Consider the following 24,829-nt stretch of genomic DNA (forward strand, 5'->3'; position numbering starts at 1 on the left):
GTTTCCAATTGCTACTGAAGTTAGATTATTTTGATTCTTAAACCACAGAGAATCTGATATTTGCAGTTTAATAATTGTCAGTCATTAATCTCCTGAGAAAAACATGTCAAACTCCATATCTCCAAAATTTCAATGTAGACCCATAGAGGCTCCTTGTCTAGAAATCCCGCTGAGTTTATGAAACTAAGGTTAACAGTGTTGTCATGGTCACGTTGACTGCTAGTCTGTTTTAACACTATTGATTCTTATTATACTCCACGAACGCAAAACATGAGTGGGTTAGCTATTCCTAAGAAGAGACGTGTTTCCCCATCGACATTTATACTCATGATCCCTCCCAGTAAGCCCCGCCTTTGTGAAGACAGTTGTTAATACGTTTTATTCCACTTTCTACTGGCAAGCTCAATCTTCAATTAGTCTGTGTAAATCAACTTTAGTAATTCGCCAGACCTTTGTCAACTGAGGGTCATCCTTGAATGAGTAACAGTTGGTTTGTTTGTAATTTCTGTCATTGCGTGAGTAGCGCTCGCTGGCAACTCAGGGGTATATAACCACGGGTGGGAGGGAGAGAGTGTCCCGCTCCGCAAGGTGGATAGCCCACCTGCTGTTAACCTTCTCCTTTACTTCCCACTTCTGAACTTTACCTTGTACTTTTACCCTTCTCCCACTCCCAGAGCTACTGATCTCTTCTCTCCGTACAACCAACCAACCAGAGTGTCCCGTGACGTCTTCTCCCGTTTGTTCCCAGGTATGTAGATGTGTTCCCACCGTTGTAGCCATTTAGTTTGATTCAGTCATTGTAGTGAAAATTATCAGTGTTCATGCTTTAACAGTGGAATTGTCATTCACCGAGTATAAGAAGTAATATAAAGTAAATGTCGTCTGACGCTGAGAGACGAAGGATTTGTTGTGATTGTGTTGTCCATGCTTCCTCCGTGACGCCCTCTCCAACTTTGTCCCCAGATTCCAGGGTGTCCTCCTCTGAACACCCCATCGGCTGCTAAGCCGGTGGGTAACCAGCAGGGATCAATATGTGCATCGATGTCGGTGATTCGACATGATTAACTTACTACAAATCAACATCGAGGGGCTGGACCCCAGACACTCACCACGTGTCAGAGTACAACCGACCACAACAGCAATCGTCAGTGTTACAGGCGCCAGTGCTATACCCTGGGACATGCCTTGGAGTTATATGGTCCACAATGTTGTATGTGTTCGGAAATAATTATCCCATGTTGGGTAGTGAACCATGTTGTAATTTGCTGGTATCAGTATTAATGTGTATGTTGTGGGTGCATCTCATATGCACTACCAACAGTCTGTGAAATATCATATGCCAGTTTGTCTTATAACTGGATGTAATGGAAAGTACCTAGTAATGTGTGAGAAGTAAAGTTGTCCACTTGGGACTATGAGTAAAGCCTGGTAACTGTAATGAAATGTACCACTAGAAGATGTGGGTGAAGTAGAAGTACCCACTTGGAGTGGCAGTTAAGTAAAGCCAAGAGTTGTCATGTAACTGTATGTAATGTAATGTAACACCAGTAAGGTTGTGCGCAGTAAGAGTATAATATCTGAGTAAATTGCTGTTGGGTAAAAATTAGAAAACACTGAGTTTGCAGTTGAGTAAGCCGAGGAGTTGCCCCTTGGAATTATATGTTAATAATATATTTTTCCCCACTTTGATTCCATATTAACAAACCAGTTCTTAGAGTATTTTAGGAGTATCCATTTCTCCCACAGTATTCCACCTTTATTTCCGTCCAAGTGACTTGATATCAGAATTACAATACCCATGTGCCTAGACCCTCGACATGCTACCAAAAAGAACTGAGGTTATGTAATAACCATTGAACTGAAGTAAGTAGAAAGAACAATTGAAAGAACTAACACAAGAGAAGTAAGAGTAAGATAAGGGCAGAGTTAGTAGAGAGAACAACGCCGCTCGTACAGTGTGTGTATTGGATGCCTATTTTAACTTTTTCTTGGCAAGCTCAATCTCTGAGTAATTTATAAAAATAGACATAAGAAATTCACCTGACCCATGACACTGTTTTTCATAGTTAAATGGACAGCGACTGAGTTGAATAGCATTTCTGTCGTCTGTGAGATTAGCCTTTCTGGCATCCTTGCGCAGGCCTGAGTTGCCAGATGCCCATATATAAACGAATGAACGAGGAAGATTCACACGCTCGTGACTCTTCCTCAACGCATCTCCAGGGATGCTAACTACTGTTTCCCGCTGCCATATAAAGTCAGTTTAACTCAGTTGAATTTTGTGAATATCAGTGTTCATGTTTTAACATAGTGAAATGATTGTGCGCCAAGTATAATTAAAGTAACGTAAGTATCGTTGCCATACGTATATTATGTATAGTTGAAGTTGACCATTTTAACACTCGTGGCTCTTCCTCAACACACCTCCAGGCACAGAGTGGGTATTAGCTGAATACCCAGCAGCTACCGGGGATCAGTAGCTACATGCCAGCTGGCTGTCGCAGGATGTTGTTAATTGGATAACGATTAAATTGTGCGAGTCCGCACCCTGGGAACTAGGCCCGAACTCCCTCGCTGTGTGTCAGACCATAACCGAGTCTTACAGTGCTCTAGATTTGTTGGTGTGACACCAGCGTGACACCCTGGTGTATTCTTCACAGTTACAATATAGGGGCCAAAATATTATTACTGTACCTGATTGGGGATAACTAGCAGAAATATAGTTATCCCATGTTGAGTATTGAACCCATAAATATTGATAGTTCCAGTAATAGCGTGTTATGCGTTGTGAGTGCATCCTTCATATGTACTACCAACAATTCTAGTGAAGATACCATATGTAAGCTTGTCATGTGGTGTGTTCTTTTGAATGTACAACCAGTAGTGATGTAAGAAGCAAGAGTATCTAATTGGAATTGCAGATGAGTAAAGCCAAGGAGTTCATCCTTGTAGTTGTATGTTAATGACATCTTTAACCAAATTTAATTTCATATAATTAAACCATGTTTCGAGTATGTGGGGGTATCATTTTCCCTCAGTATTTACCTTTATTCTTGTCCAATAGATTGATACCAGAAATTACAGAACCCATCTGCCCTAACCCTCGCCATGCTACCAACGATCAGAGCTTATGAAGAAACTATATGATATGAAATAATTAGACAGAACAAATAGAGTTGTATAAAGTACAGGACTTTGGTACTTAAGTAAAGTATTGTTACATTGACAAAATTTTACTCAAGTAGAAATAAAAGTATCCAAAGTTCAATGTACTCAAGTAGAAGTAAAGAAATATATCATTCATAAAGTACTCAAGTACTGAAAGTAAAATTAAAAAAAATATTGTCTCAAATATTAAAATAAATCCACAGTAAATTATAAAAAAATAGTTAACTAAAGATAAAAATAAAAGACACAGCATTACACATGTTTATTTTCAAATCTTTCTATTGAGATTAATCAATAACTGATACTCGAAATTATGGTTGTCCAATCAGGATCTTTTTGGTCCAGCATGACCTACCGAAAGAGAAAACATTCAGCCACTCTTCTCCCTACAATCACTTTCTTCCTTATCCACACAAGCATCATCGACGTGGACTTACGGTCCGCAGACATAAGAACATAACATATGAATGGGGGAACTGCAGCGGGCCTATTGGCCCATACTGGGCAATCCCGTTTACACCCAACTCCTATTGCTCATATATCCATCCAACCAATGTTTAAAGCAATCCAGCGTATTCGAGCTAATGATGATATTTGGTAGCTTGTTCCACTCGTCCACTACTCTATTTCTAAACCACTGTTTACCTATTCCACGCCTAAATCTAAATATGTCTAATTTAAAACCATTGTTACGAGTTCGCTCCTGGATGGATAGTTTGAGTACCTTTATAATGTTCAGCCCTTTGTTCAGTCCTGACTTCCATTTATACACCTATCATATCGTCCCTCACTCTACGTCTCTTGAGGGAGTGCAAATTAAGATGGTTTAACCTATCTCTGTACTCAAGGTTCCTAATGCCCGTGATTAGTTTTGTCATTCTCCTCTGAATTCTTTCCAAGGATTCTATATCCATTCTGTACAGTAATAAGAAATACCAGAATTGAAGTGCATAATCCAAGATATAGTTTTAGGATGACCGCATTAGTCTTGTAACTAATACTCCTTCGTATGAACCCAAGTACTTTATTAGCCTTGTTTCGAGCACATACACATTGTTTACTTGGCTTATGATTCCTACTTATCATTACTCCTAAATCTTTCTCGCAGTCGGATTTCTCAATAACATCGTTGTTCATCTGGTATCTGGTTTCCCTGTTTACATCTCCTATACTGAGTACTTTACATTTGTCCACATTGAATTTCATCTGCCATTTTTCAGACCATTCGAAAATTTTTTTTAGATCTTCCTGTAGTTTTGCGGAGTCCTCATCAAATTTAATTACACGCCCTATTATAGTGTCATCAGCAAATTTATTTATGTTGCTGTCTTCGCCGATATCTATGTTGTTTATGTACATAATAAATAATAATGGTCCAAGTATTGAGCCTTGGGTAACTCCACTAGTGACGTTGCTCCAATCGGATTTAGTGCCGTTAATGCTCACTCGCTGTTTCCTGTCCTGTAACTACGCCCTAATCCATTTTAGAATATCTCCTTTAATGCCATGAGCCTCCACTTTTCTTATTAGTCTTTCGTGGGGGACTCTGTCAAAAGCTTTGCTAAAGTCGAGATATTCCACATGGCTTGTGAAGCCATGTTGGGAATCATTGATCAACTTGTGCTTCCCCAGGTGATTTCGAATAGAGTTTGAATTGATTGCTTCCAGTAATTTTCCTACAACTGATGTTAGACTGATTGGACGGTAGTTAGAGGATAGTGATCTATCTCCTTTCTTGAAAATCGGTATTACATTACCTATCCTCCAGGATTATGGTACTACACCCGTTTTTAAGGACATGTTAAACAACTTTGCTATGGAAATACTCAGCTCTTCCTTACATTCCTTTAATACTCTGGCAAATATCTCATCTAGACCTGGTGACTTATTAGGCTTTAGTATGTCTATTTGCTTACTAACACCGTTACTAGTCACTTCTATCTCGCTTAATTTATTTTCTTCACTATCTCTGTATAGAGTTGTTGCCTCGGGTATCACGTGTAAATTTTCGGTGGTGAAAACTGTTGAAAAATATTTATTCAGATTACTTCTCATTTCTCCGTCATTATCAGTTAGCTCGCTGGTATCTGACTGTATTGGTCCAATCTTTTCTCGTGTTTTAGTTTGATACATTTGATAGAATCCCTTGGGGTTTGGCAGCCTTGAACTTATTAAGAAGCTCCTCACTCCTACACCGGCCTGCAATGAGGCAGATAATGGGTTTGTTCCCATTGCCAGACAACATATTGTCCATCCTGTCAAATATATCACCCACCCCAGCTCCTGGCAAAAACACCCTTATCCTACTTTTGCTTTTACCACAAAAAGTTCTGTCCAGGTACCTTACCTGGGAATCGCCAACAATTAAGGTTTTCTTACCTTCCTTGTCAGCCTTGTCCCTGACTATGCTAACATCCAATTTGTCTTTCAAAGGACTGAAAGAGTTGGTACACTTAGCTGTTGTTGTTGTATCCTTGGTGCATTTTTTCACCACCAGTTTGGTCGTCCCTCTCCTAACAACCTTCCATTCGCCTGAATTTTCGTAAGACACGGGCTTTCCTTTTCTCGTTTCTTCCTTCATCCTCGCTATCACTTCCTTTAATTTCAAGATTTCTTCCTTGGCCCTCAAGATTTCTTCCTTGGCCCTAAAGTTTCCTTCCTTGGCCCTCAAGTTTTCTTCCTTGGCCCTCTCTAACTCAGCCCTGTTCACAAGTAGCACTAGCCATTACTGACAATTAATCACTGGGAGTTAAGCCTGTCGGGACCTTTCCTATAGTGAGGTCAGAACACATAATGTTGTCTCTGTGTAACTGTCCCAATGGCAACACCCTTCAACACTATTACCTTGACAGTCCCATTGTCAGGGACCTCCTACCACATGGACTCGTGGGTGGAGTGACACTTACGCTCCACGGCCTGGCGCATCATATCTGCCATTTCACCGTGGTATGACTGTGACGTCAGCGAGCTGCAAGCAAACGCTTTCATCGAGGTGAAACAGCACCTACCAATGCGCTTGGGAGAGGAGCTAGCCCGGGCCTCGCTCCCTTACACTGTGCTGTTACTAAGCGCTAGGCTGCATTTTAGAGTATAAATGTGAATTTATTATTTAAGATGAATAAACAAATAAAAAGCTCTGAGCAGTGAGCATACGCTGCATGCCTAGCATGCTCTGAGGATTCGCCACTAGTGGTGACTAATAAAGGTGAAGTAGGTGGTTATTAATAAGAATGAGGCAGGTGGTCACTAATAAGGGTGAAGTAGGTGGTTATTAATAAGGGTAAGGCAGGTGGTCACTAATAAGGGTGAGGCGGGTGGTCACTAAGGGGTGAAGTAGGTGGTTATTAATAAGGGTGAGGCAAGTGGTCACTAATAAGGGTCAGGCAGGTGGTCACTAAAAAGGGTGAAGTAGATGGTCACTAATAAGGGTGAGGCAGATAATCACTAAAAAGGGTGAAGTGGGTGGTCACTAATAAGGGTAAGGCAGGTGGTCACTAATATGGGTGAGGCAGGTGGTCACTAAAAGGGTGAAGTAGGTGGTCACTAATAAGGGTGAGGCAGGTCACCAATAAGGGGTGAGGCAGATGATCACTAAAAGGGTGAAGTAGGTGGTCACTAATAAGGCGGAGGCAGGTGGTCACTGATAAGGAGGCAGGTGGTTACTAATATGGGTGAAGTAGGTGGTCACTCTTAAGGGTGTGGCAGGTGGTCAATAAGGGTGAGGGTCACTAATAAGGGTGAGGCAGATGATCACTAAAAAGGGTGAAGTAGGTGGTCACTAATAATGGTGAGGCAGATGTTCACTAAAAAGGGTGAAGTAGGTGGTCACTAATAATGGTGAAGTAGGTGGTCACAAATAAGGGTGAGGCAGGTGGTTACTAATATGGGTGAAGTAGGTGGTCACTTTTAAGGGTGTGGCAGGTGGTCACTAATAAGGGTGAGGTTGGTTGTTACTAATAAGGGTGAAGTAGGAGTTCAATAAAAAGGGTGAAGTAGGTGGTCAATAATAAGGGTGAAGTTGGTGGTCACTAATAAGGGCGAGGCAGGTGCTCACTAAAATGGGTGAGGCAGGTGGTCACTAATAAGGGTGAAGTAAGTGGTCACTAATAAAGGTGAAGTAGGTGGTCACTAATAAGGGTGAAGTTGGTGGTCACTAATAAGGGTGAAGTAGGTGGTCACTAAAAGGGGTGAGGTAGGAGGTCACTAATAAGGGTAAGGTAGATGGTCACCAATAATGGTGAGGCAGGTGGTCACTAATAAGGGTGAAGCAGGTGGTCACTAATAAGGGTGAGGCAGATGGTCACTGATAAGGGTGAGGCAGGTGGTCACTAATAAGGGTGAAGTAGATGGTTACTAATAAGGGTGAGGCAGAGGCTCAATAATAAGGGTGAAGTAGGTGGTCACTAATAAGGGTGAGGCAGGTGGTCACTAATAAAGGTAAAGTAGGTGTTCACTATTCAGGGTAAGGCAGGTGGTCACTAATAAGGGTGAAGTAGGTGATCACTAATAAGGGTGAGGCAGGTGCTCAATAATAAGGGTGAAGTAAGTGGTCACGAATAAGGGTGAGACAGGTGGTCACTAATAAGGATTGAGTAGGTGGTCATTAATAATGGTGAGGCAGGTGGTCACTAATATGGTTGAGGCAGGTGGTCACTAATAAGGGTGAAGTGGGTGGTCACTAGTGAGGATGTGGCAGGCGGTCACTAATAAGGGTGAGGCAGGTGGTCACAATATGGGTGAGGCAGGTGGTCACTAAAAGGGTGAAGTAGGTGGTCACTAATAAGGTGAAGCAGGTGGTCACTAATAAAGTGAGGCAGATGATCACTAAAAAGGGTGAAGTAGGTGGTCACTAATAAGGGTGAGGCAGGTGTCACTAATAAAGGGTGAGGCAGGTGGTTACTAATATGGGTGAAGTAGGTGGTCACTATTAAGGTGTGGCAGGTGGTCACTAATAAGGGTGAGGCAGGTGGCCAATAAGGGTGAGGCAGATGATCACTATAAAGGGTGAAGTAGGTGGTCACTAATATGGGTGAGGCAGGTGGTCACTAAAAAGGGTGAAGAGGTGGTCACTAATAATGGTGAGGCAGATGTTCACTAAAAGGGTGAAGGTGGTCACTAATAATGGTGAAGTAGGTGGTCACTAATGAGAGGCAGGTGGTTACTAATATGGGTGAAGTAGGTGGGTCACTTTTAAGGGTGTGGCAGGTGGTCACTAATAAGGGTGAGGTTGGTTGTCACTAATAAGGGTGAAGTAGGAGTTCAATAAAAGGGTGAAGTAGGTGGTCAATAATATGGGTGAAGTTGGTGGTCACTAATAAGGGCGAGGCAGGTGCTCACTAAAATGGGTGAGGCAGGTGGTCACTAATAAGGGTGAAGTAAGTGGTCACTAATGAAGGTGAAGTAGGTGGTCACTAATAAGGGTGAGGCAGGTGGTCACTAATAAAGGTGAAGTAGGTGGTCACTAATAAGGGTGAAGTTGGTGGCAAATAAGGGTGAGGCAGGTGGTCACTGATAAGGGTGAGGCAGGTGGTCACTAATAAGGGTGAGGCAGGTGGTCACTGATAAGGGTGAGGCAGGTGGTCACTAATAAGGGTGAAGTAGATGGTTACTAATAAGGGTGAGGCAGAGGCTCAATAATAAGGTGAAGTAGGTGGTCACTAAGGTGAGTGGTCACTAATAAGGGTGAGGCAGGTGGTCACTAATAAGGGGTGGTCAGGGTAGATGGTCACCAATAATGGTGAGGCAGGTGGTCACTAATAAGGGTGAAGCAGGTGGTCACTAATAAGGGTGAGGCAGGTGGTCACTGATATGGGTGAGGCAGGTGGTCACTAATAAGGGTGAAGTAGATGGTTACTAATAAGGGTGAGGTAGAGGCTCAAAAATAAGGGTGAAGTAGGTGGTCACTAATAAGGGTGAGGCAGGTGGTCACTAATAAGGGTGAGGCAGGTGGTCACTAATAAGGGTGAAGTATATGGTTACTAATAAGAGTGAGGCAGGCTCAATAGTAAGGGTGAAGTAGGTGGTCACTAATAAGGGGTGAAGGCAGATGGTCACTAATAAGGGTGAAGTAGGTGGTCGCTATTAAGGGTGAGGCAGGTGCTCAATAATAAGGGTGAGGCAGGTGGTTACTAATATGGGTGAAGTTGGTGGTCTCTAATAAGGGTGAGGCAGGTGGTCACTAATAAGGGTGAAGTAGGTGATCACTAATAAGGGTGAGGCAGGTGCTCAATAATAAGGGTGAAGTAAGTGGTCACTAATAAAGGTGAAGTAGGTGTTCACTATTCAGGGTGAGGCAGGTGGTCACTAATAAGGGTGAAGTAGGTGATCACTAATAAGGGTGAGGCAGGTGCTCAATAATAAGGGTGAGGAAGGTGGTCACTAATAAAGGTGAAGTAGGTGTTCACTATTCAGTGTGAGGCAGGTGGTCACTAATAAGGGTGAAGTAGATGATCACTAATAAGGGTGAGGCAGGTGCTCAATAATAAGGGTGAAGTAAGTGGTCACTAATAAGAGTGAGGCAGGTGGTCATTAATAAGGATGAAGTAGGTGGTCATTAATAATGGTGAGGCAGGTGGTCACTAATAAGGGTGAAGTGGATGGTCACTAGTGAGGGTGAGGCAGGCGGTCACTAATAAGGGTGAGGCAGGTGGTCACTAATAAGGGTGAAGCAGGTGGTTACTAATAAAGGTGAGGCAGGTGGTTTTAATAAGGGTGTAGTAGGCGGTCACTAATTAGGTGAGGCAGGTGGTCACTAATAAGGGTGAAATAAGTGGTCACTAGGAAGGGTGAGGCAGGTGGTCACTAATAAGGGTGAAGTAGGTGGTCACTAATAAGGTGTGAGGAAGGTGGTCACCATAAGGGTGAAGTAGGTGGTCACTAAGAAGGGTGAGGCAGATGATCACTAATAAAGGTGAGGCAGGTGGTTTTAATAAGGGTATAGTAGGTGGTCACTAATAAGTAAGTGGTCACTAATAAGGGTGAGGCAGGTGGTCACTAATAAGGGTGAAGTAAGTGGTCACTAAGAAGGGTGAGGCAGGTGGTCACTAATAAGGGTGAAGTAGGTTGTCACTAGTGAGGGTGAGGCAGGTGGTCAATAATAATGGTGAGGCAGGTTGTTACTAATAATGGTGAGGCAGGTGGTCACTAATAAGGGTGAGGCAGGTAGTCACTAATAAGGGTGAAGTAGGTGGTCAATAATAAGGGTGAGGCAGGTGGTCACTAATAAGGGTGAGGCAGCTGGTCACTAATAAGGGTGAGGCAAGTGGTTACCAATAAAGGTGATGTAAGTGGTCACTAATAAGTGTGAGGTAGGTGGTCACTAATAAGAGTGAAGTAGGTGGTCATTAATATGGGTGAGGCAGGTGGCCACTAATAAGGGTAAGGCAGGTGCTCACTAATATGTTAAGTAGGTGGTCACTAATAAGGGTGAGACAGGTGGTCATTAGTAATGGTGAAGTGGGTGGTCACTAGTGACGGTGAGGCAGGTGGTCACAAATAAGGGTGAAGTATGTGGTCACTAATAAGGGTGAGGCAGGTATTCACTAATAAGGGTGAAGTATGTGGTCACTAATAAGGGTGAGGCAGGTGTCACTAATAAGGGTGAAGTAGGTGGTCAATAATAGGAGCGAAGTAGGTGGTCACTAGTGAGGGTGAGGCAGGTGGTCACTAATAAGGGTGAGGCAGGTATTCACTAATAAGGGTGAAGTAAGTAGGTGGTCACTAATAAGGGTGAGGTAGGTGGTCACTAATAAGGGTGAAGTGGGTGTATACTAGTTAGGGTGAGGCAGGTGGTCACAAATATGGGTGAGGCAGGTGGTCAGTAATAAGGGTGAGGCAGGTGTTCACTAATAAGGGTGAGGCAGGTGGTCACTAATAAGGGTGAGGCAGTTGGTCACTAATAAGGGTGAAGTAGGTGGTCAATAATAAAGGTGAGGCAGGTGGATTTTAATAAGGGTGTAGTAGGTGGTCACTAATAAGGGTGAGGCAGGTGGTCACTAATAAGGCTGAGGCAGGTGGTCACTAATAAGGCTGAGGCAGGTGGTCACTAATAAGGGTGAAGTACGTGGTCGTCGACATATACTCTCCCACACGTTATAAGCCTCTATTGCTGCATAGGTTCGCTGCTCCCCAATATCCCAATCACGTTTCATCATGGCCCAAATATGTTCATTCGGATTAATATTACATCCTAGTGTTGGCCAGTCGATGACCTCAATTTCAGGGTGATCCTGAAGGTAGTCCTTCACTATGGTGCTGGTATGAATGGGACTGTTGTCATGAACCAGTCTGATAGTTGTGGGGGGCTGGAACTGCCATAGCCCGGACTGTAGGAATTAGCACTTGCTCCAGGATGTCTACATACTGCTTACCAGTGAAACGGCCATTGATCTTGACCAGTTCACCTGGCCCATGTGCCCACATCCATCCCCAGAATGACACTGACACCCTACCACTCACTGCACGATGTTGAATGTGTTTCTCATGGTAGCGTGTGTTGGGGGGCCGCCAGCACTGCCTTGCTTCGGCTCCCACTGACCTGAACACCGTTTCATCGGTAAATATAACGATTCTCCACTACTTTTTTCTATGTGGAAGGTGTTCCAATGCAAAGCCTAGTCGACACTCCTTGTGAGTGGGTGTTAGCCACCCTTTGTGAGCTGGAATATGGGAGTCGATCCCGGCTTCATGAAGTCGGCGTCTCGTCGTCATGTGATGGCAGTTGAGGCCCAGATTTCTTGTAGGCTCCACTGATGTTCGCATTGGATATGCTGTTGCAGCTGCCATGATCATGGCGTCCATCCTTGCCGACGTTACTCGTGGCCTCCCGCTTTGAGGTTTCGTCTCCACTGAGCCCTCTTCCTCCCACCGGCGGATCCACCTCCTAATCGTCTTGGTAACTGATGCAGGCTTTTATATACTAGAGTAAATTAATGGTATTAGTAACACCTAGGTTAAGTATTATTACTCTGACATAACGTTTTGGTAAATCTTTTAGGATCAACTGCTCAAGAAACTCTTCCTATTTCATGTATTCATAGTGAACTGCAAGTGGATCCCCCCCCTCCCCCAAACCTCCACCACCACGCCTGCGACTGTAGAGTGAACATTCCCCGATAATCATCATCACCATCAAGATTTAGTTTAACCAGACCACTGACACCCATTTGAGTCTCTCTTAGGGATGGCCAGAGGGATTAGTTAACATATATTTGTGTTTCTATAATTTAGTGTAATATTGTTTGGAGGAGATTACAGTATTTCAAAAAGGTCAAAACTGAACTTAGGGAAAATTTTGGGGTCTCTGCTAAAATGTCTTACATTGTAGGGTTAGTGAAGCACATTGTTCGATATCGATTATAAATAGAGCATTCAATGAGAATATGTTGGACTGTTATTTGTGTTCGGCAGTTGGAGCATATAGGTGGGGCTCCATTAGGGGAAGACATGAGTTGGCCATGCGTCAATCGTGTATGCCCAATTCTTAGACGATTCAGAGTAGTTTCGTGATGTCGAGAGGATTGTTTTGATGGTGACCAAGGATAAATTGATGATTTGATCATTTTTAGCTTATGACTGGTTGGTTCATTTTTCCAGGACTTTTGCCAATCGTCAAATATTAATTGTTTATAGGTAGTTAGCCTCGCCGATAATCAAAATATATAGTTTTCCACTGCTTTACATATTTCTTTGACAATTTTCAGCTATGATATGTTCGTCCCAGATTACATATAACTGTAATAGGTTACATTACGTTAGGGTTCGTTATATAAAAGCGTTTTTCTTCATGTTCATTGAGCCATTCTGAATTCCATTTCTGCTCAAAATACTACATTACCCAACCCAAACTCCCAGGTTGCAACTGGGTGTGTAACATAACCGAGTAAGGTAACGTGCGGCAAACGCATAGCACATCAAACACCATATTTTTATGGTGAAGTTAACTAAGGAGCTCATATAACAACTGCCAGATATTTGTAAAGGTGAAAGAATATGTGATTCTGAGTATAAAACTTCTATACATATATGGATTTTTCGATTTACGTTTAGCAGTGAGGTGGATTTTACAAATTATGCAAGGCAAGCATTACAAATGGCGGAGTCGAGGCGGGAGATACCAATAGCGATAGCGAAATATAGGAAAGGGGGATGAAGGTTTAGTAGTGAAAGAATGTGGGTTAAACGCAACAGACTTTTAGGAGGAGAGACAGTGTGTGGCCTTCTGCCCACTGCATGGTATTGGGTGGTAGGTTGGGATGACTGGGGCGATGGGAGGGAGGAAAGGATGTGGAGAAAAGAAGGCGAAAGGAAATGGAGGGCCTTTCCCTATTTGGGTGGGGTGTGTTAGGTGTTCTGGGTAATAAGTTCTATATACAGGAGAGAACACAAACACCTGTATAGTTTTGTAGGTTCGGTTTACTGGATAAGAGTATGTACACAGAGGTGGGTAGCACTGCTCCCTAGCTAAGCTCTTGGTCAACTGCTATAGACGACGTATGGCAAGTGATACATTAGCAGCTTCCATACGTCGCCAGGCACATTAATTAAGCGTGTGGGATATGGTAATAACATTGCCACACGCTGCTAGCTAGGCTGAATAAATAATACAAATGGAGCACATACATAATATACATACATAATATATAGTCCAGCATACATAATATACATACAGGGTGCACCTCATCTTTAATTTGTTTGGAGGGCCAATTCATTATTTTTTCTGAGTAGGGTTACACTTTTTATTATAGATAGAGGGAAACGGATGGAGAGAGAAGTGGTGGCTCAACATCACATATTCTTTCACCTCTACAAATATCTGCTGTCACCCATGGGACACCCTGCAATAGTATAAGGACGGCATGGGCTATGCTGACAAATTAATGTGACTTACCTGTTGGTGACGACGATGGTAGGAATGCGACCTCGGCATGTTTCAGTGTTCGACATCATCTCCTTCCCCTGGTGTGGGTGGCGCCAACCTTGGTAATAACTTGTGTATTCTCCATGACTACCATTACTGGGAGTCACGGAGAATTAATTACTGGTGTGCCCATCAGTCTCACAGTCGTAGCCATGAACGGCAGAGATATGGTCATTGTAGTGCTTTTATTTACCCATTACACATCTCTCACCATGCTTAATAATATTAACTATCTTCATGACATTCTTATTGTTATCAGTGATTGCAGAATTCACGATGTTATGCTCCACCTACACACAGCCTGTTACTAGACTTACCCCCACCTCTATCCCCCCCCCTCCCCCACACACACTACAGTGGGCGACATCTGTTGGCCGACCATAGCATTTGACCCAGCTATTTCGAAACTTCAGACTCAAGGCTATTCGAATCCTCACTGTGGTTGGGTAGTGGACACGACTTTGGTGCACATTAGTACAATATTCAATATAATATATATACAGAAAACGCAATGTGAGTTTCCTTTCTCAAACCCATTGTCACGATCCCACTACCCTTTATACTTGGGGAGTGAAACCTACCCCAAGTTATTAACAAATAAAGGAACAAATAGGGAACACGGCAATAATTATCCCCACAAAAACCTACTCAACTAAATGTACTTGAATAAGTATGAACAAGTTGAAATAAGTAAGTCACAAAAGGGAAGATAATTAATTAATTCAATTTATGTTCTAAAGGAAGTACTGACTATAGCAAACAAGAATTTAAGGGAATAAGTAATTGTATATTAAAATAAGAGTGATGCCGGAAGGGTGAAAATATACCGTTAAGGAGTTAGACCAATCGAATATTACTTAACATAACTATATTACACAGACATACAAAATATATACAATCCCTACAAAATAGTTATTCCCTACCAAACAGGAGATTCCTTACCACCAGGACCCTTCCTAGGCCTAACTAAACGTGTCACTAATACCTGATACCCCTAGGGCATTGCAGAAGACTGGACAAGGCACTAGACAAGGGTCAAGGCGAGAGAACGAATGGACACGTCTACCATATACCACGGTTTTTCGCTACTGGGGAAGCGTGGGGCACGCCGTGGAGGAGCGTGTCTCATATCACGTGATCCAGGACATTTGCTAGATAATTTATATAATTAATTAATACTACTCTTGATTTGACTTAACAGAGTAACACAATGATGCATATTAATAACATACATAAATATACAATTAACCTAAGTAACTAACAACAATAATAATATAATAAGTACAATTAACAAGTTAATAGCTTGTGTGAAATGGAGGCGTGAACATATGCCTCACGCTATGCGAGTTCCCGAGCGCTCAGGCACGTGACACCCATCCTGAGTGTGAGACCACATCACGAAACGCCACAAATGGTGACCCCCGGAGAAACGCACTCACACAGGACGGAGGAGAAACGGATCACTCTCCCAGTCTTCAATCACAACATTGAAGATTGGCTTATCCACACCGAGGCAGCTCTCATCGGCTCTACAGCTACAGACTAACAGAAATACGTCGCCCTGATCTGTTCCCTGCCCACAGAAGTTGCCACACAAGTCTCAGAAACCATCACCAACCCTCCAGCTGACAACAAATTTGCAGCTCTACGTGATGCTCTCAGGAGGCGATACCAGTGGCCTGACACCAGTCTCCTACAAGACCTATCCTGTCTCTCCCTCAGCAACTCCACGCTTGCACGTCTCTGGGACGAGATGCGGAGACTGAATTCCTGCCACACACACAGGCTTCCTGACACTATTCTGCGCCAGCTTCACACTCAGAAGCTCCCTGCAGAAGTTCGTCTTGTCCTCTCAGTATTGGACTATTCTACTACCTCGGCGACCTATGCAGCCACGGCAGACGGAGTATTCCACGAATACACTGCTGTGCGCCATGCGTCTGCGCACAACTCAGCGGCCACACTCACTTTCCCCGGGTCTCGTCAACCTGATCAGAGCTCCCCAGACGACCAGCACCTCACAAGACATGCAGGACCTGCTACTGTCCCTACACCGCAGGTTGGACACCCTAGAGCAGCTCTGCTCCTCCTAGCCTGCAGCTGCTCCTGTTCCTGCCCCACGCACTACGTCCTACCGACCCCAACACACCAGTCCTGCCTCAGACGCCGCCGCCGCCAGCCCCCAGCACAGTGAACCTACCTCCTGTTGGTACCATCAACGTTTAGGTGCTAATGCTAGACGCTGTGAGGCTCCCTGCAACCACACAATAAAGCGACATCGACGGAGATTGGTAGGCGCCATAACCTCCGACACCATCAAGCAGCACATCACATGCCTTACTTCTGACCTTGACCACTTCACTCCTGCTGCCCGCCACGACCTACTACAAACACTACTACAAGCAGTTTCTGCATTCAAGGCTGCTGCCCCACGCCAGCCTTCCCATCGCCCTAAACACATTCATCCCACACCTCCTCCGCCAGTCTGCCCACCATTGCCGTTTACAGCACCACTTCGCCCACAACATTTCTGAGTACCCTCTTCTCATCCTCAGGTACCTACTGCTCCTGACGTGGACCCTGCTCCTGATGAGGGTCCTGCATTCAGCCCTAATGACCCAGATACCCCACCCGGCACCCCTGCACCTGCTGCGAGAAAAGCACCACATTCCTCGCCAGTACAACCTTCTCTTATTAACAACCCTCCTTCTCCCTCTGCTTCTCCCACAGATCTCATGTCTCTAGACAGAGTCGTCTCCCGTAGTGGCCGGCTCATGCACACCCCCGCCCGGTATGTCTCACATGTGAGATATACAACCCTGCTAACCAGCCGATCCCTTGTTGAGTTCCCCAGCCAAAGCCTCGTGGTCTAAAAAGCTGGGTCGGCTATCAAGCCACGCCTACCTCCGCTATATAAGCTCTCAACCTCGCCATGAACGCCCTTCTTCTACCTACAGTACCGCAACATGCAACACCTCCTCTGAGCAAGTTTCTCACCAACCAGCTCCCTCAGCAAGCTCCTCACCCAACAGGACCTCTGAGCAAGCTTCGAACCACGCAGCAACTTCCCAACACCAAACTGCACTGTACATTCAATATAATATATATATATATATATATATATATATATATATATATATATATATATATATATAAACAGAAAAGGCATTGTGAGTTTCTTTTCTCCAACCCATCCTGAGTGTGAGACCACATCACGAAACCCCACAGTATTACAGTAGATATTTTACAGTTTGAGGAGAAAAAGAAGATGGGCATCCCAGTTATTTACGAAATGTCTTTTAAGAGAAAATATATAGTTTTCCCAGGCGAAACACTGTACATATATATTGTGATGGATCAGTATTAAGTAACGGTCAAGAGGGATGTGGTGTTTTTATAAGGGAATATCTAATCAATGAGGGTTATGCAGATGAAAGAGTATGTAAAAGAATTAGTAACAACACTTCATCCACGCTGGCTGAACTAAACGCAATTTGTAAAGGACTTTAGGTTGCTATTGAGAAATGTAAGGAAACATTTTTTTTTATAGTAAAAGTGCATTAGAAGCCTCGCATCGTAATAATCCATATAACTTTCAGATTTTAAATATCTGTAATCGACTGGTCATAGAAATGCAAGAAAGGGAATGCACTGAGCAGTTTGTATGGATTCCATCACATGTGGGGATTTATTTAAATGAAATGGCTAACAAATTGACCAAAAAAGATGCAGAAAAGCTGTATATAGATATTGTTAGCAATGTAAATATTGGAACGATAAAGAGGAAAATGAAAAGAAAAAGAGAGGAATGGGAAAAAGCAAAAAGAGAAGTGATTGTCATATTTAGCGAGAGTTTTCAGCACCATCTGTATGTTTTACAAAAAAATAATATAACTTATGGGACTAACTTACCATCTGTTGATACTGTTATAATGATACTATGATGGGATACAAATATTACTGGCAGATAAGTGGAGGGGCAGGTCAACCTTGACAACTGTGTCATCTTAGGGATGCACATACACTACAACAGGGGTGGCGAACCTTTTTGAGAGCTAGTGCCCAAATTGGCGCTGGGAATTTTGAGCAGAAGATTATTATTATTATTATTATTATTATTATTATTGTAGTGGATACTCTTCCCTACAGCTGCCACTGCCGTTAGTCGCTGATCAGCCGATCCCGCGGCGAATTTCTCTGACAAGACTAGTGGTCTGACTGCGAGGGGACGGCCAGCAGCGACGCTTACTTCCGGTGGACTCGTATATAAGCTCACAGCCTCGCCGTGAAGGGCATTACGTAGACACATCTACATCCAAGCTAAAAGAACATGAACAAGTACGAGAGTTAGACTCAGGAACTGTAGCAAACTGGCTCGACAGCAAACCAGTAAGAAGAGCAAGATAAGAACACACTTGGTTCAGATTAAGCAAAATAAGAGTCAACAATCCACCACCAATACCAAAATACATCTAAAAATTATCAAATTCAATACAAAAACAAAAAGAACTGTATAGCCAATAAATACTGTACCTTCAAGTCAAGCTTCAATCTTTCAATTAAACCAAAAACATAGGACCACCTCCTTGTGAACAAATGTAGCAAGTTGGATCCTACACCTCTTCTTAGAAAATAAACTTCCCTACTACTGTATAAACAAAACGCTTCAATTCTCTAAAGAAGAAAAATGTTTCATATAAAAAATGATACTGACCAAAGGACACTATCCTAGGCCTCTCCAACACTTGTCTTCATGCCCCTTCCTTCCACTCTTAATAAAACAAAACATAAGTTGCTCAGCCAGCTCCATAAGAACCTGGCTAGAGGTCGTCACCCCTTCCTTGGAGCAATGGATACTGCAAAAATAAACATATTTGTAATGAAATGAAAAAAACTTGAGAGCTAGAACATAATCACGCAAGAAGAATGTTCAAATATAATTATTATATCCTCAGCATATCTGGTTGAGCCCGGATACTGCCAATCTCTTACTTTCCTTAAAATTTCCTCCCACTTTTTCCTTGATCCTAAACCAATCCCCTCCTCCCCCAAATTGACACCAAAGTACTTCCAACCCTAATCCCTGCCCTCCCACTCAGCATTACAAGCAATAGCCCTCAACCTTATCTACAGACGTCAAGTCAAGTCAAGAAGGGGATTCTACTCAGCACACTCAAACTGACAAGACCTCCGCATAACAAGCTCCTCACCACACAGCAACTCCCTAGCACTGGATTGTATATATATATATATATATATATATATATATACTTCATTTTTAGTCCATATAACACGCGGACTTTGAACATATAATCAACGACCTCACCAACCAGGACTCGAACCATCCACCTACTGTGTCGGACCAGGGAACGCTACCGACCATGCTACAAAGACACTAAGACAGAATGGTCGGTAGCGATCCCTGGTCCCACACAGTAGGTCGAGGGTTCGAGTCCTGGTTGGTGAGGTCGTTGATTATATATATATATATATATATATATATATATATACTGTATATATATATATATATATATATATATATATATATATATATATATAACAAAGAAGTGTGTCTGTGTGTGTGTTTGTGTGTATGTGGGTCCACACGAGAATCTCGGAAACTACTTTACCTATCTGTAGTGATGATAGATGGTGTTATATGTACTGATGATGATGGATGGTGTTATATGTAGTGATGATGGATGTTGTTATATGTAGTGATGATGGGTGGTGTTATATGTAGTGACGATGGATGGTGTTATATGTAGTGATGATAGATGGTGTTATATGTAGTGATGATGTTATATGTAGTGATGATGGGTGGTGTTATATGTAGCGACGATGGATGGTGTTATATGTAGTGATGATAGATGGTGTTATATGTAGTGATGATGGGTGGTGTTATATGTAGTGATGATGGATGATGTTATATATAGTGATGATGGGTGGTGTTATATGTAGTGATGATGGATGGTGTTATATGTAGTGATGATGGATGGTGTTATATGTAGTGATGATGGATGGTGTTATATGTAGTGATGATGGGTGGTGTTATATGTAGTGATGATGGATGGTTTTATATGTAGTGATGATGGATGGTGTTATTTGTGGTAATGATAGATGATGTTATATGTAGTGATGATTAGACAATAAAATAATAACAGTTTAATGCTAAAATGATATACTTTGCTGTACCGTTGTAGTGAAAAACATGGTGGAACTTACATACACCGTTAATGAACTATTGATGGAAGAAGAAATTTGGGGACTGAACAGTGAGACAATGTGGAGCCTCCCGGAGGGTGGCGTCCTACCGTGGCCTACGAACAGCGGACAGGCGGTCACAGGAAACAGATCAGGAAAGGGAATCCCATCTTAATTCTAATAGAAAGGGAACAGTGGACAGTCGGTCACAGGAAACAGATCAGGAAAGGGATCAAGCGCATGAAATTCGTTTGAATGCTAATAGACAGAGAGCTGCGGGATCCAGAATTCTAAGAAAGAATACACAGTGGCATCCACTTGCAAGAGCCACATTTAACTATGACAATGAGATAGAGTATGAAAAGTACCCCTCTGTTGTCATTGGCAACATGGATAAGAAATGTGAACACTGCGCTGCAAAGAAATATAAAGGAGAATCTGCTGGACTGTGCTGCTCTCATGGGAAAGTACGACTGCCAAATTTGGAGAAACCACCACAACCATTGAAGACTCTCATGCTGGGAACAACACCAGAGTCAAAACACTTCTTGGAAAATATACTGAAGTACAATTCATGCTTCCAGACGACATCCCTTGAAGCTACCAGAGTAGTTCGTGAGCACGGATACATACCAACATTCAAAGTCCAGGGTCAAGTCTATGACAAAGCAGGATCCCTCTTACCACTGAAAGATGAGCAGGTAAAGTTCCTCCAAATCTACTTCATGGGAGACCATGAAAAGCAGACTACTATCAGGTGTGGCAATATTCAAGGTGTCAGACATGACATTGTCCAATCTATCCAAGAAATGCTGCATGAGAGCAGCACGTATGTACAGTCATTTAAAAATGCCCTGGAAAACATGCCTTTTGACGAGTGCAAAGTCAGGATCAAAGCAGACACGACCCCTAAGGGAGAACATGAAAGAAGATTCAATGCTCCTGTAATTGATGAAGTAGCCATCCTGATTGTCGGTCAAGAGTTTGAGAAACGAGACTTCATACTCAAAATGAGAGACGAGTCGCTTACAAGAAGAACATGATGCCACATGTACTGGAAGCTACAATACTGACAGGAAAAGCTAAAGGAGAGGACGTTTTTATATCAAGGATACCTCTCATCACCACTGACCTGCCATTTGAGTTCAAGCGAATTCAGTTCCCGGCTAAAGTGAGCTTTGCCATGACCATCTACAAAAGCCAGGGATAGTCCCTAAAGATGGTTGGCCTAAACCTGGTGTTTCCTGGCTTCTCTCATGGACAGTTCTATGTTGGACGCTCCAGAGTGGGAACTGGCAAAAATCTGTACATACTTCCTGCTAATGACAAAACCAAAAATGTGGTCTACCTTAATGCACTGCAGTGAGACAATGTGGAGCCTCCCAGAAGGTGGCATCCTACCGCTAGTATATATATATATATATATATATATATATATATATATATATATATATATATATATATATTTCATTAGCCCAATAAAGAACACGGACTTCTAAATACAATCAACACCTCACCCCGCCAGGATTCGAACCCACGATCCTATGACTGTGACCGGGGAACGTTACCTCTGGGCCACCAGGACACTAAAAGCAGTCCTAGACTCTGTTATATTTCACACAAAGCCTGTTCAATGAGCTTATGGCGCCGTGAACCTCTAATGGGGACTACCCGTGCCTCTTAGGTGAACAGAGTACCGTTTTACCAAATCTGGCTTCGAAACACGAGGATCCATATATATTTCATTATCCCAATAAGGCACACGGACTTCTACATACAAACAACACCTCACCCCGCCAGGATTCGAACCCACGATCCTATGACTGGGACCAGGGAACGTTACCTCTGGGCCACCAGGACACTAAAAGCAGTCCTAGACAATGTTATATTTCACACAAAGCCTGTTCAACGAGCTTATGGTGCCGTGAACCTCTAATGGGACTACCCGTGCCTCTTAGGTGATCAGATTTGGTAAAACTTTACTCTAATCACTTTTATCGCAAAGCCATTTATGGACAGTTTCATAATGCCGCTTTACGGAGGAACTCCTGCACACCACTGCTTCGGAACATAAGATGCATAATGCTTTATCACCCTTTTGATCATGCCAAATCTTTCTCGCCACGATTCTTGAAAATCTCTGCTGCTGCTGCTGCTGCTGCTGCTGCTGCTGCTGCCTTCATTTGAAAATTTTTGTTTCTTTTGTTGTTTGAGCTGACATTCTGGACAAGCTGAAAAGGGTAGATCCAATGCAAATACTAATGCAAAGTCAAAACAGAGTAGTAAAAAGTAATGCAGTTTACAAATCACTTACCAATAAATAATCACTCAACCGCATTCCACACATTATATTCTAATCGTCAAACATTTCAAGAATTTTATTATTCGTATCATTTCTTTATTATCGTTTACTTCTATGTCACAATGTTAAGGCATTTGTCTATAAAGGATCTAGGGTACTTAAGGTTCAAGCCAATATTTTAAATATATTTATATTCCTCATCAATGAATTCTGGGCTGCAAATTCTCAAAGCACGTAAAAACATTGATGAAAATACTGACTGTTTGACTCTATTATGGTGGGCAGAATAATAATGAATGTATGAACACACATTAGTAGGTTTCCTATAAATACTGAACTTAAAGGTGTTACCTATTCTGTGGATCAGACAGTCTAGGAATGGCAATTTACATCATGCTCTAATTCCACAGTGAATTTTATTGAGGGGGCTAAGTTATTAAGTTATGGCAGAAAAGCTTTTAGGTCCTCATTACATGGCTAGAGACATAATACATCATATATAGATTGCTTAATACTGGTGAGAGTGGATTACCCATTGCCATACCAATTTTTTTAGCATTATATTCTCCATTGAATTCAAATTTACAATCCTTAATACATAGTTTGATGAGATCGATGAAGTCGTCTTTCGAGAAGGGCAATGGAATATTATCCAGGGAATCAGTGAGGAACTCCAGTAAATCATCAACTGGGACCTTTGTAAAGCGTGATGTTACATCAAAACTGACCAGTTTAAAATCATAATTAATGTGTAAGTTATTGAGTTTATCAACCAGATCCATATTATTCTTAATATTAGAGTTAGAAATGTTGCCAACTAGATTTAAATAATTAGGCCAGACAGGTAAAGATCTTGTAACTAGACTTAAACAACATAAATATTGTGTTAGGACAGGTCAGGAATCCAATGCTCTGTTTGATCATTTGAGGGATAATAAGCATTGCATTGACTGGGATAATGCCTCCTCAATATTACCTTGTAATTCAATTGACAGTAGGAACATTATAGAATCCAGTCTCATTAAACATACCGAGTCCGTCAATATGAATTTGAGTAATGGTATGTACAAACTTAATTTCGTATTTAAGAAGATTTGTAACCAGGTGAGAAGGTTGGGTCATCTTACCCTCTGACCTGACTACCGACTGCTGGACTGCTGCGGTGCTTTTGCAGATTAGTAGGGTCACTACCTAGTGACCGGACCATTGTGGACTTGATCTCACCCTCCTCTACTGTATATATAACCCTTGTTATGTATTTCTTCCTTAGTTCAAAATCAAAATAAACTCAAAATACAAGCAATCCAAAACATAGCCCTCAGAAGAGCAGCAAAACTCAGACCACCATATGCAAAAAATTTCAGAGAGCTACACACAAAACATAACCTAACCACAATCAACATCAGAACACATAATCAAGCATTAGCAATATGGGGAAAGCTACAAGAACTAGAAGATCCCATATTCCAACAATTAATGCAAGAAGACAATACCAGAACACACAACTGGTGGCCAAAGAGCATAACATTTGACAACACAGAATCAGAACCAATATACACGAAATAAAAACGGAGAATAGTTAAAGGACACGGAGGGCCCCCCTCCCCAAACACCACAATCTACCTCAGCTTAGATTAGCTTGGCTTCCCTTCCCTTGCTATAGTGGACATGAACTGCTGGCATGGCAGATTTAACCTCGTCCCCGCAAGGTGGACAGCCCACCTGCTATCAATCTCCCTCTTTATTTCCCACTTCCCAACCTTTACCTTCCTCCTACACCGTCTTCCACCTTCCTGAGCCAATAGGCTCTCTTCTCTCCATCCCATCGGATCGGATCTTCCTTAGTCTGTACTCACCCTGAAGATGTGAATTACACGAAAGCGCTTGGGAACTTCGTGTTTTCTTCTTTCCTTGTGGTTATCAGCATATACCTAGATCACGCGCACCTACAGTGATTTACTTGCATATATATATATATATATATATATATATATATATATATATATATATATATATATATATATATATATATATATATATATATATATATATATATATATATATATATATATATATATATATATATATATATATATATATATATATATATATATATATATATATATATATATATATATATATATATATATATATATATATATATATATATATATATATATATATATATATATATATATATATATATATATATATAGTCACACTAAACAGTGAAAACT

This window comes from Homarus americanus, unplaced genomic scaffold (assembly GCF_018991925.1).
Source record: "Homarus americanus isolate GMGI-L3 unplaced genomic scaffold, GMGI_Hamer_2.0 scaffold31037, whole genome shotgun sequence".
NCBI classification, from domain to species: domain Eukaryota; kingdom Metazoa; phylum Arthropoda; class Malacostraca; order Decapoda; family Nephropidae; genus Homarus; species Homarus americanus.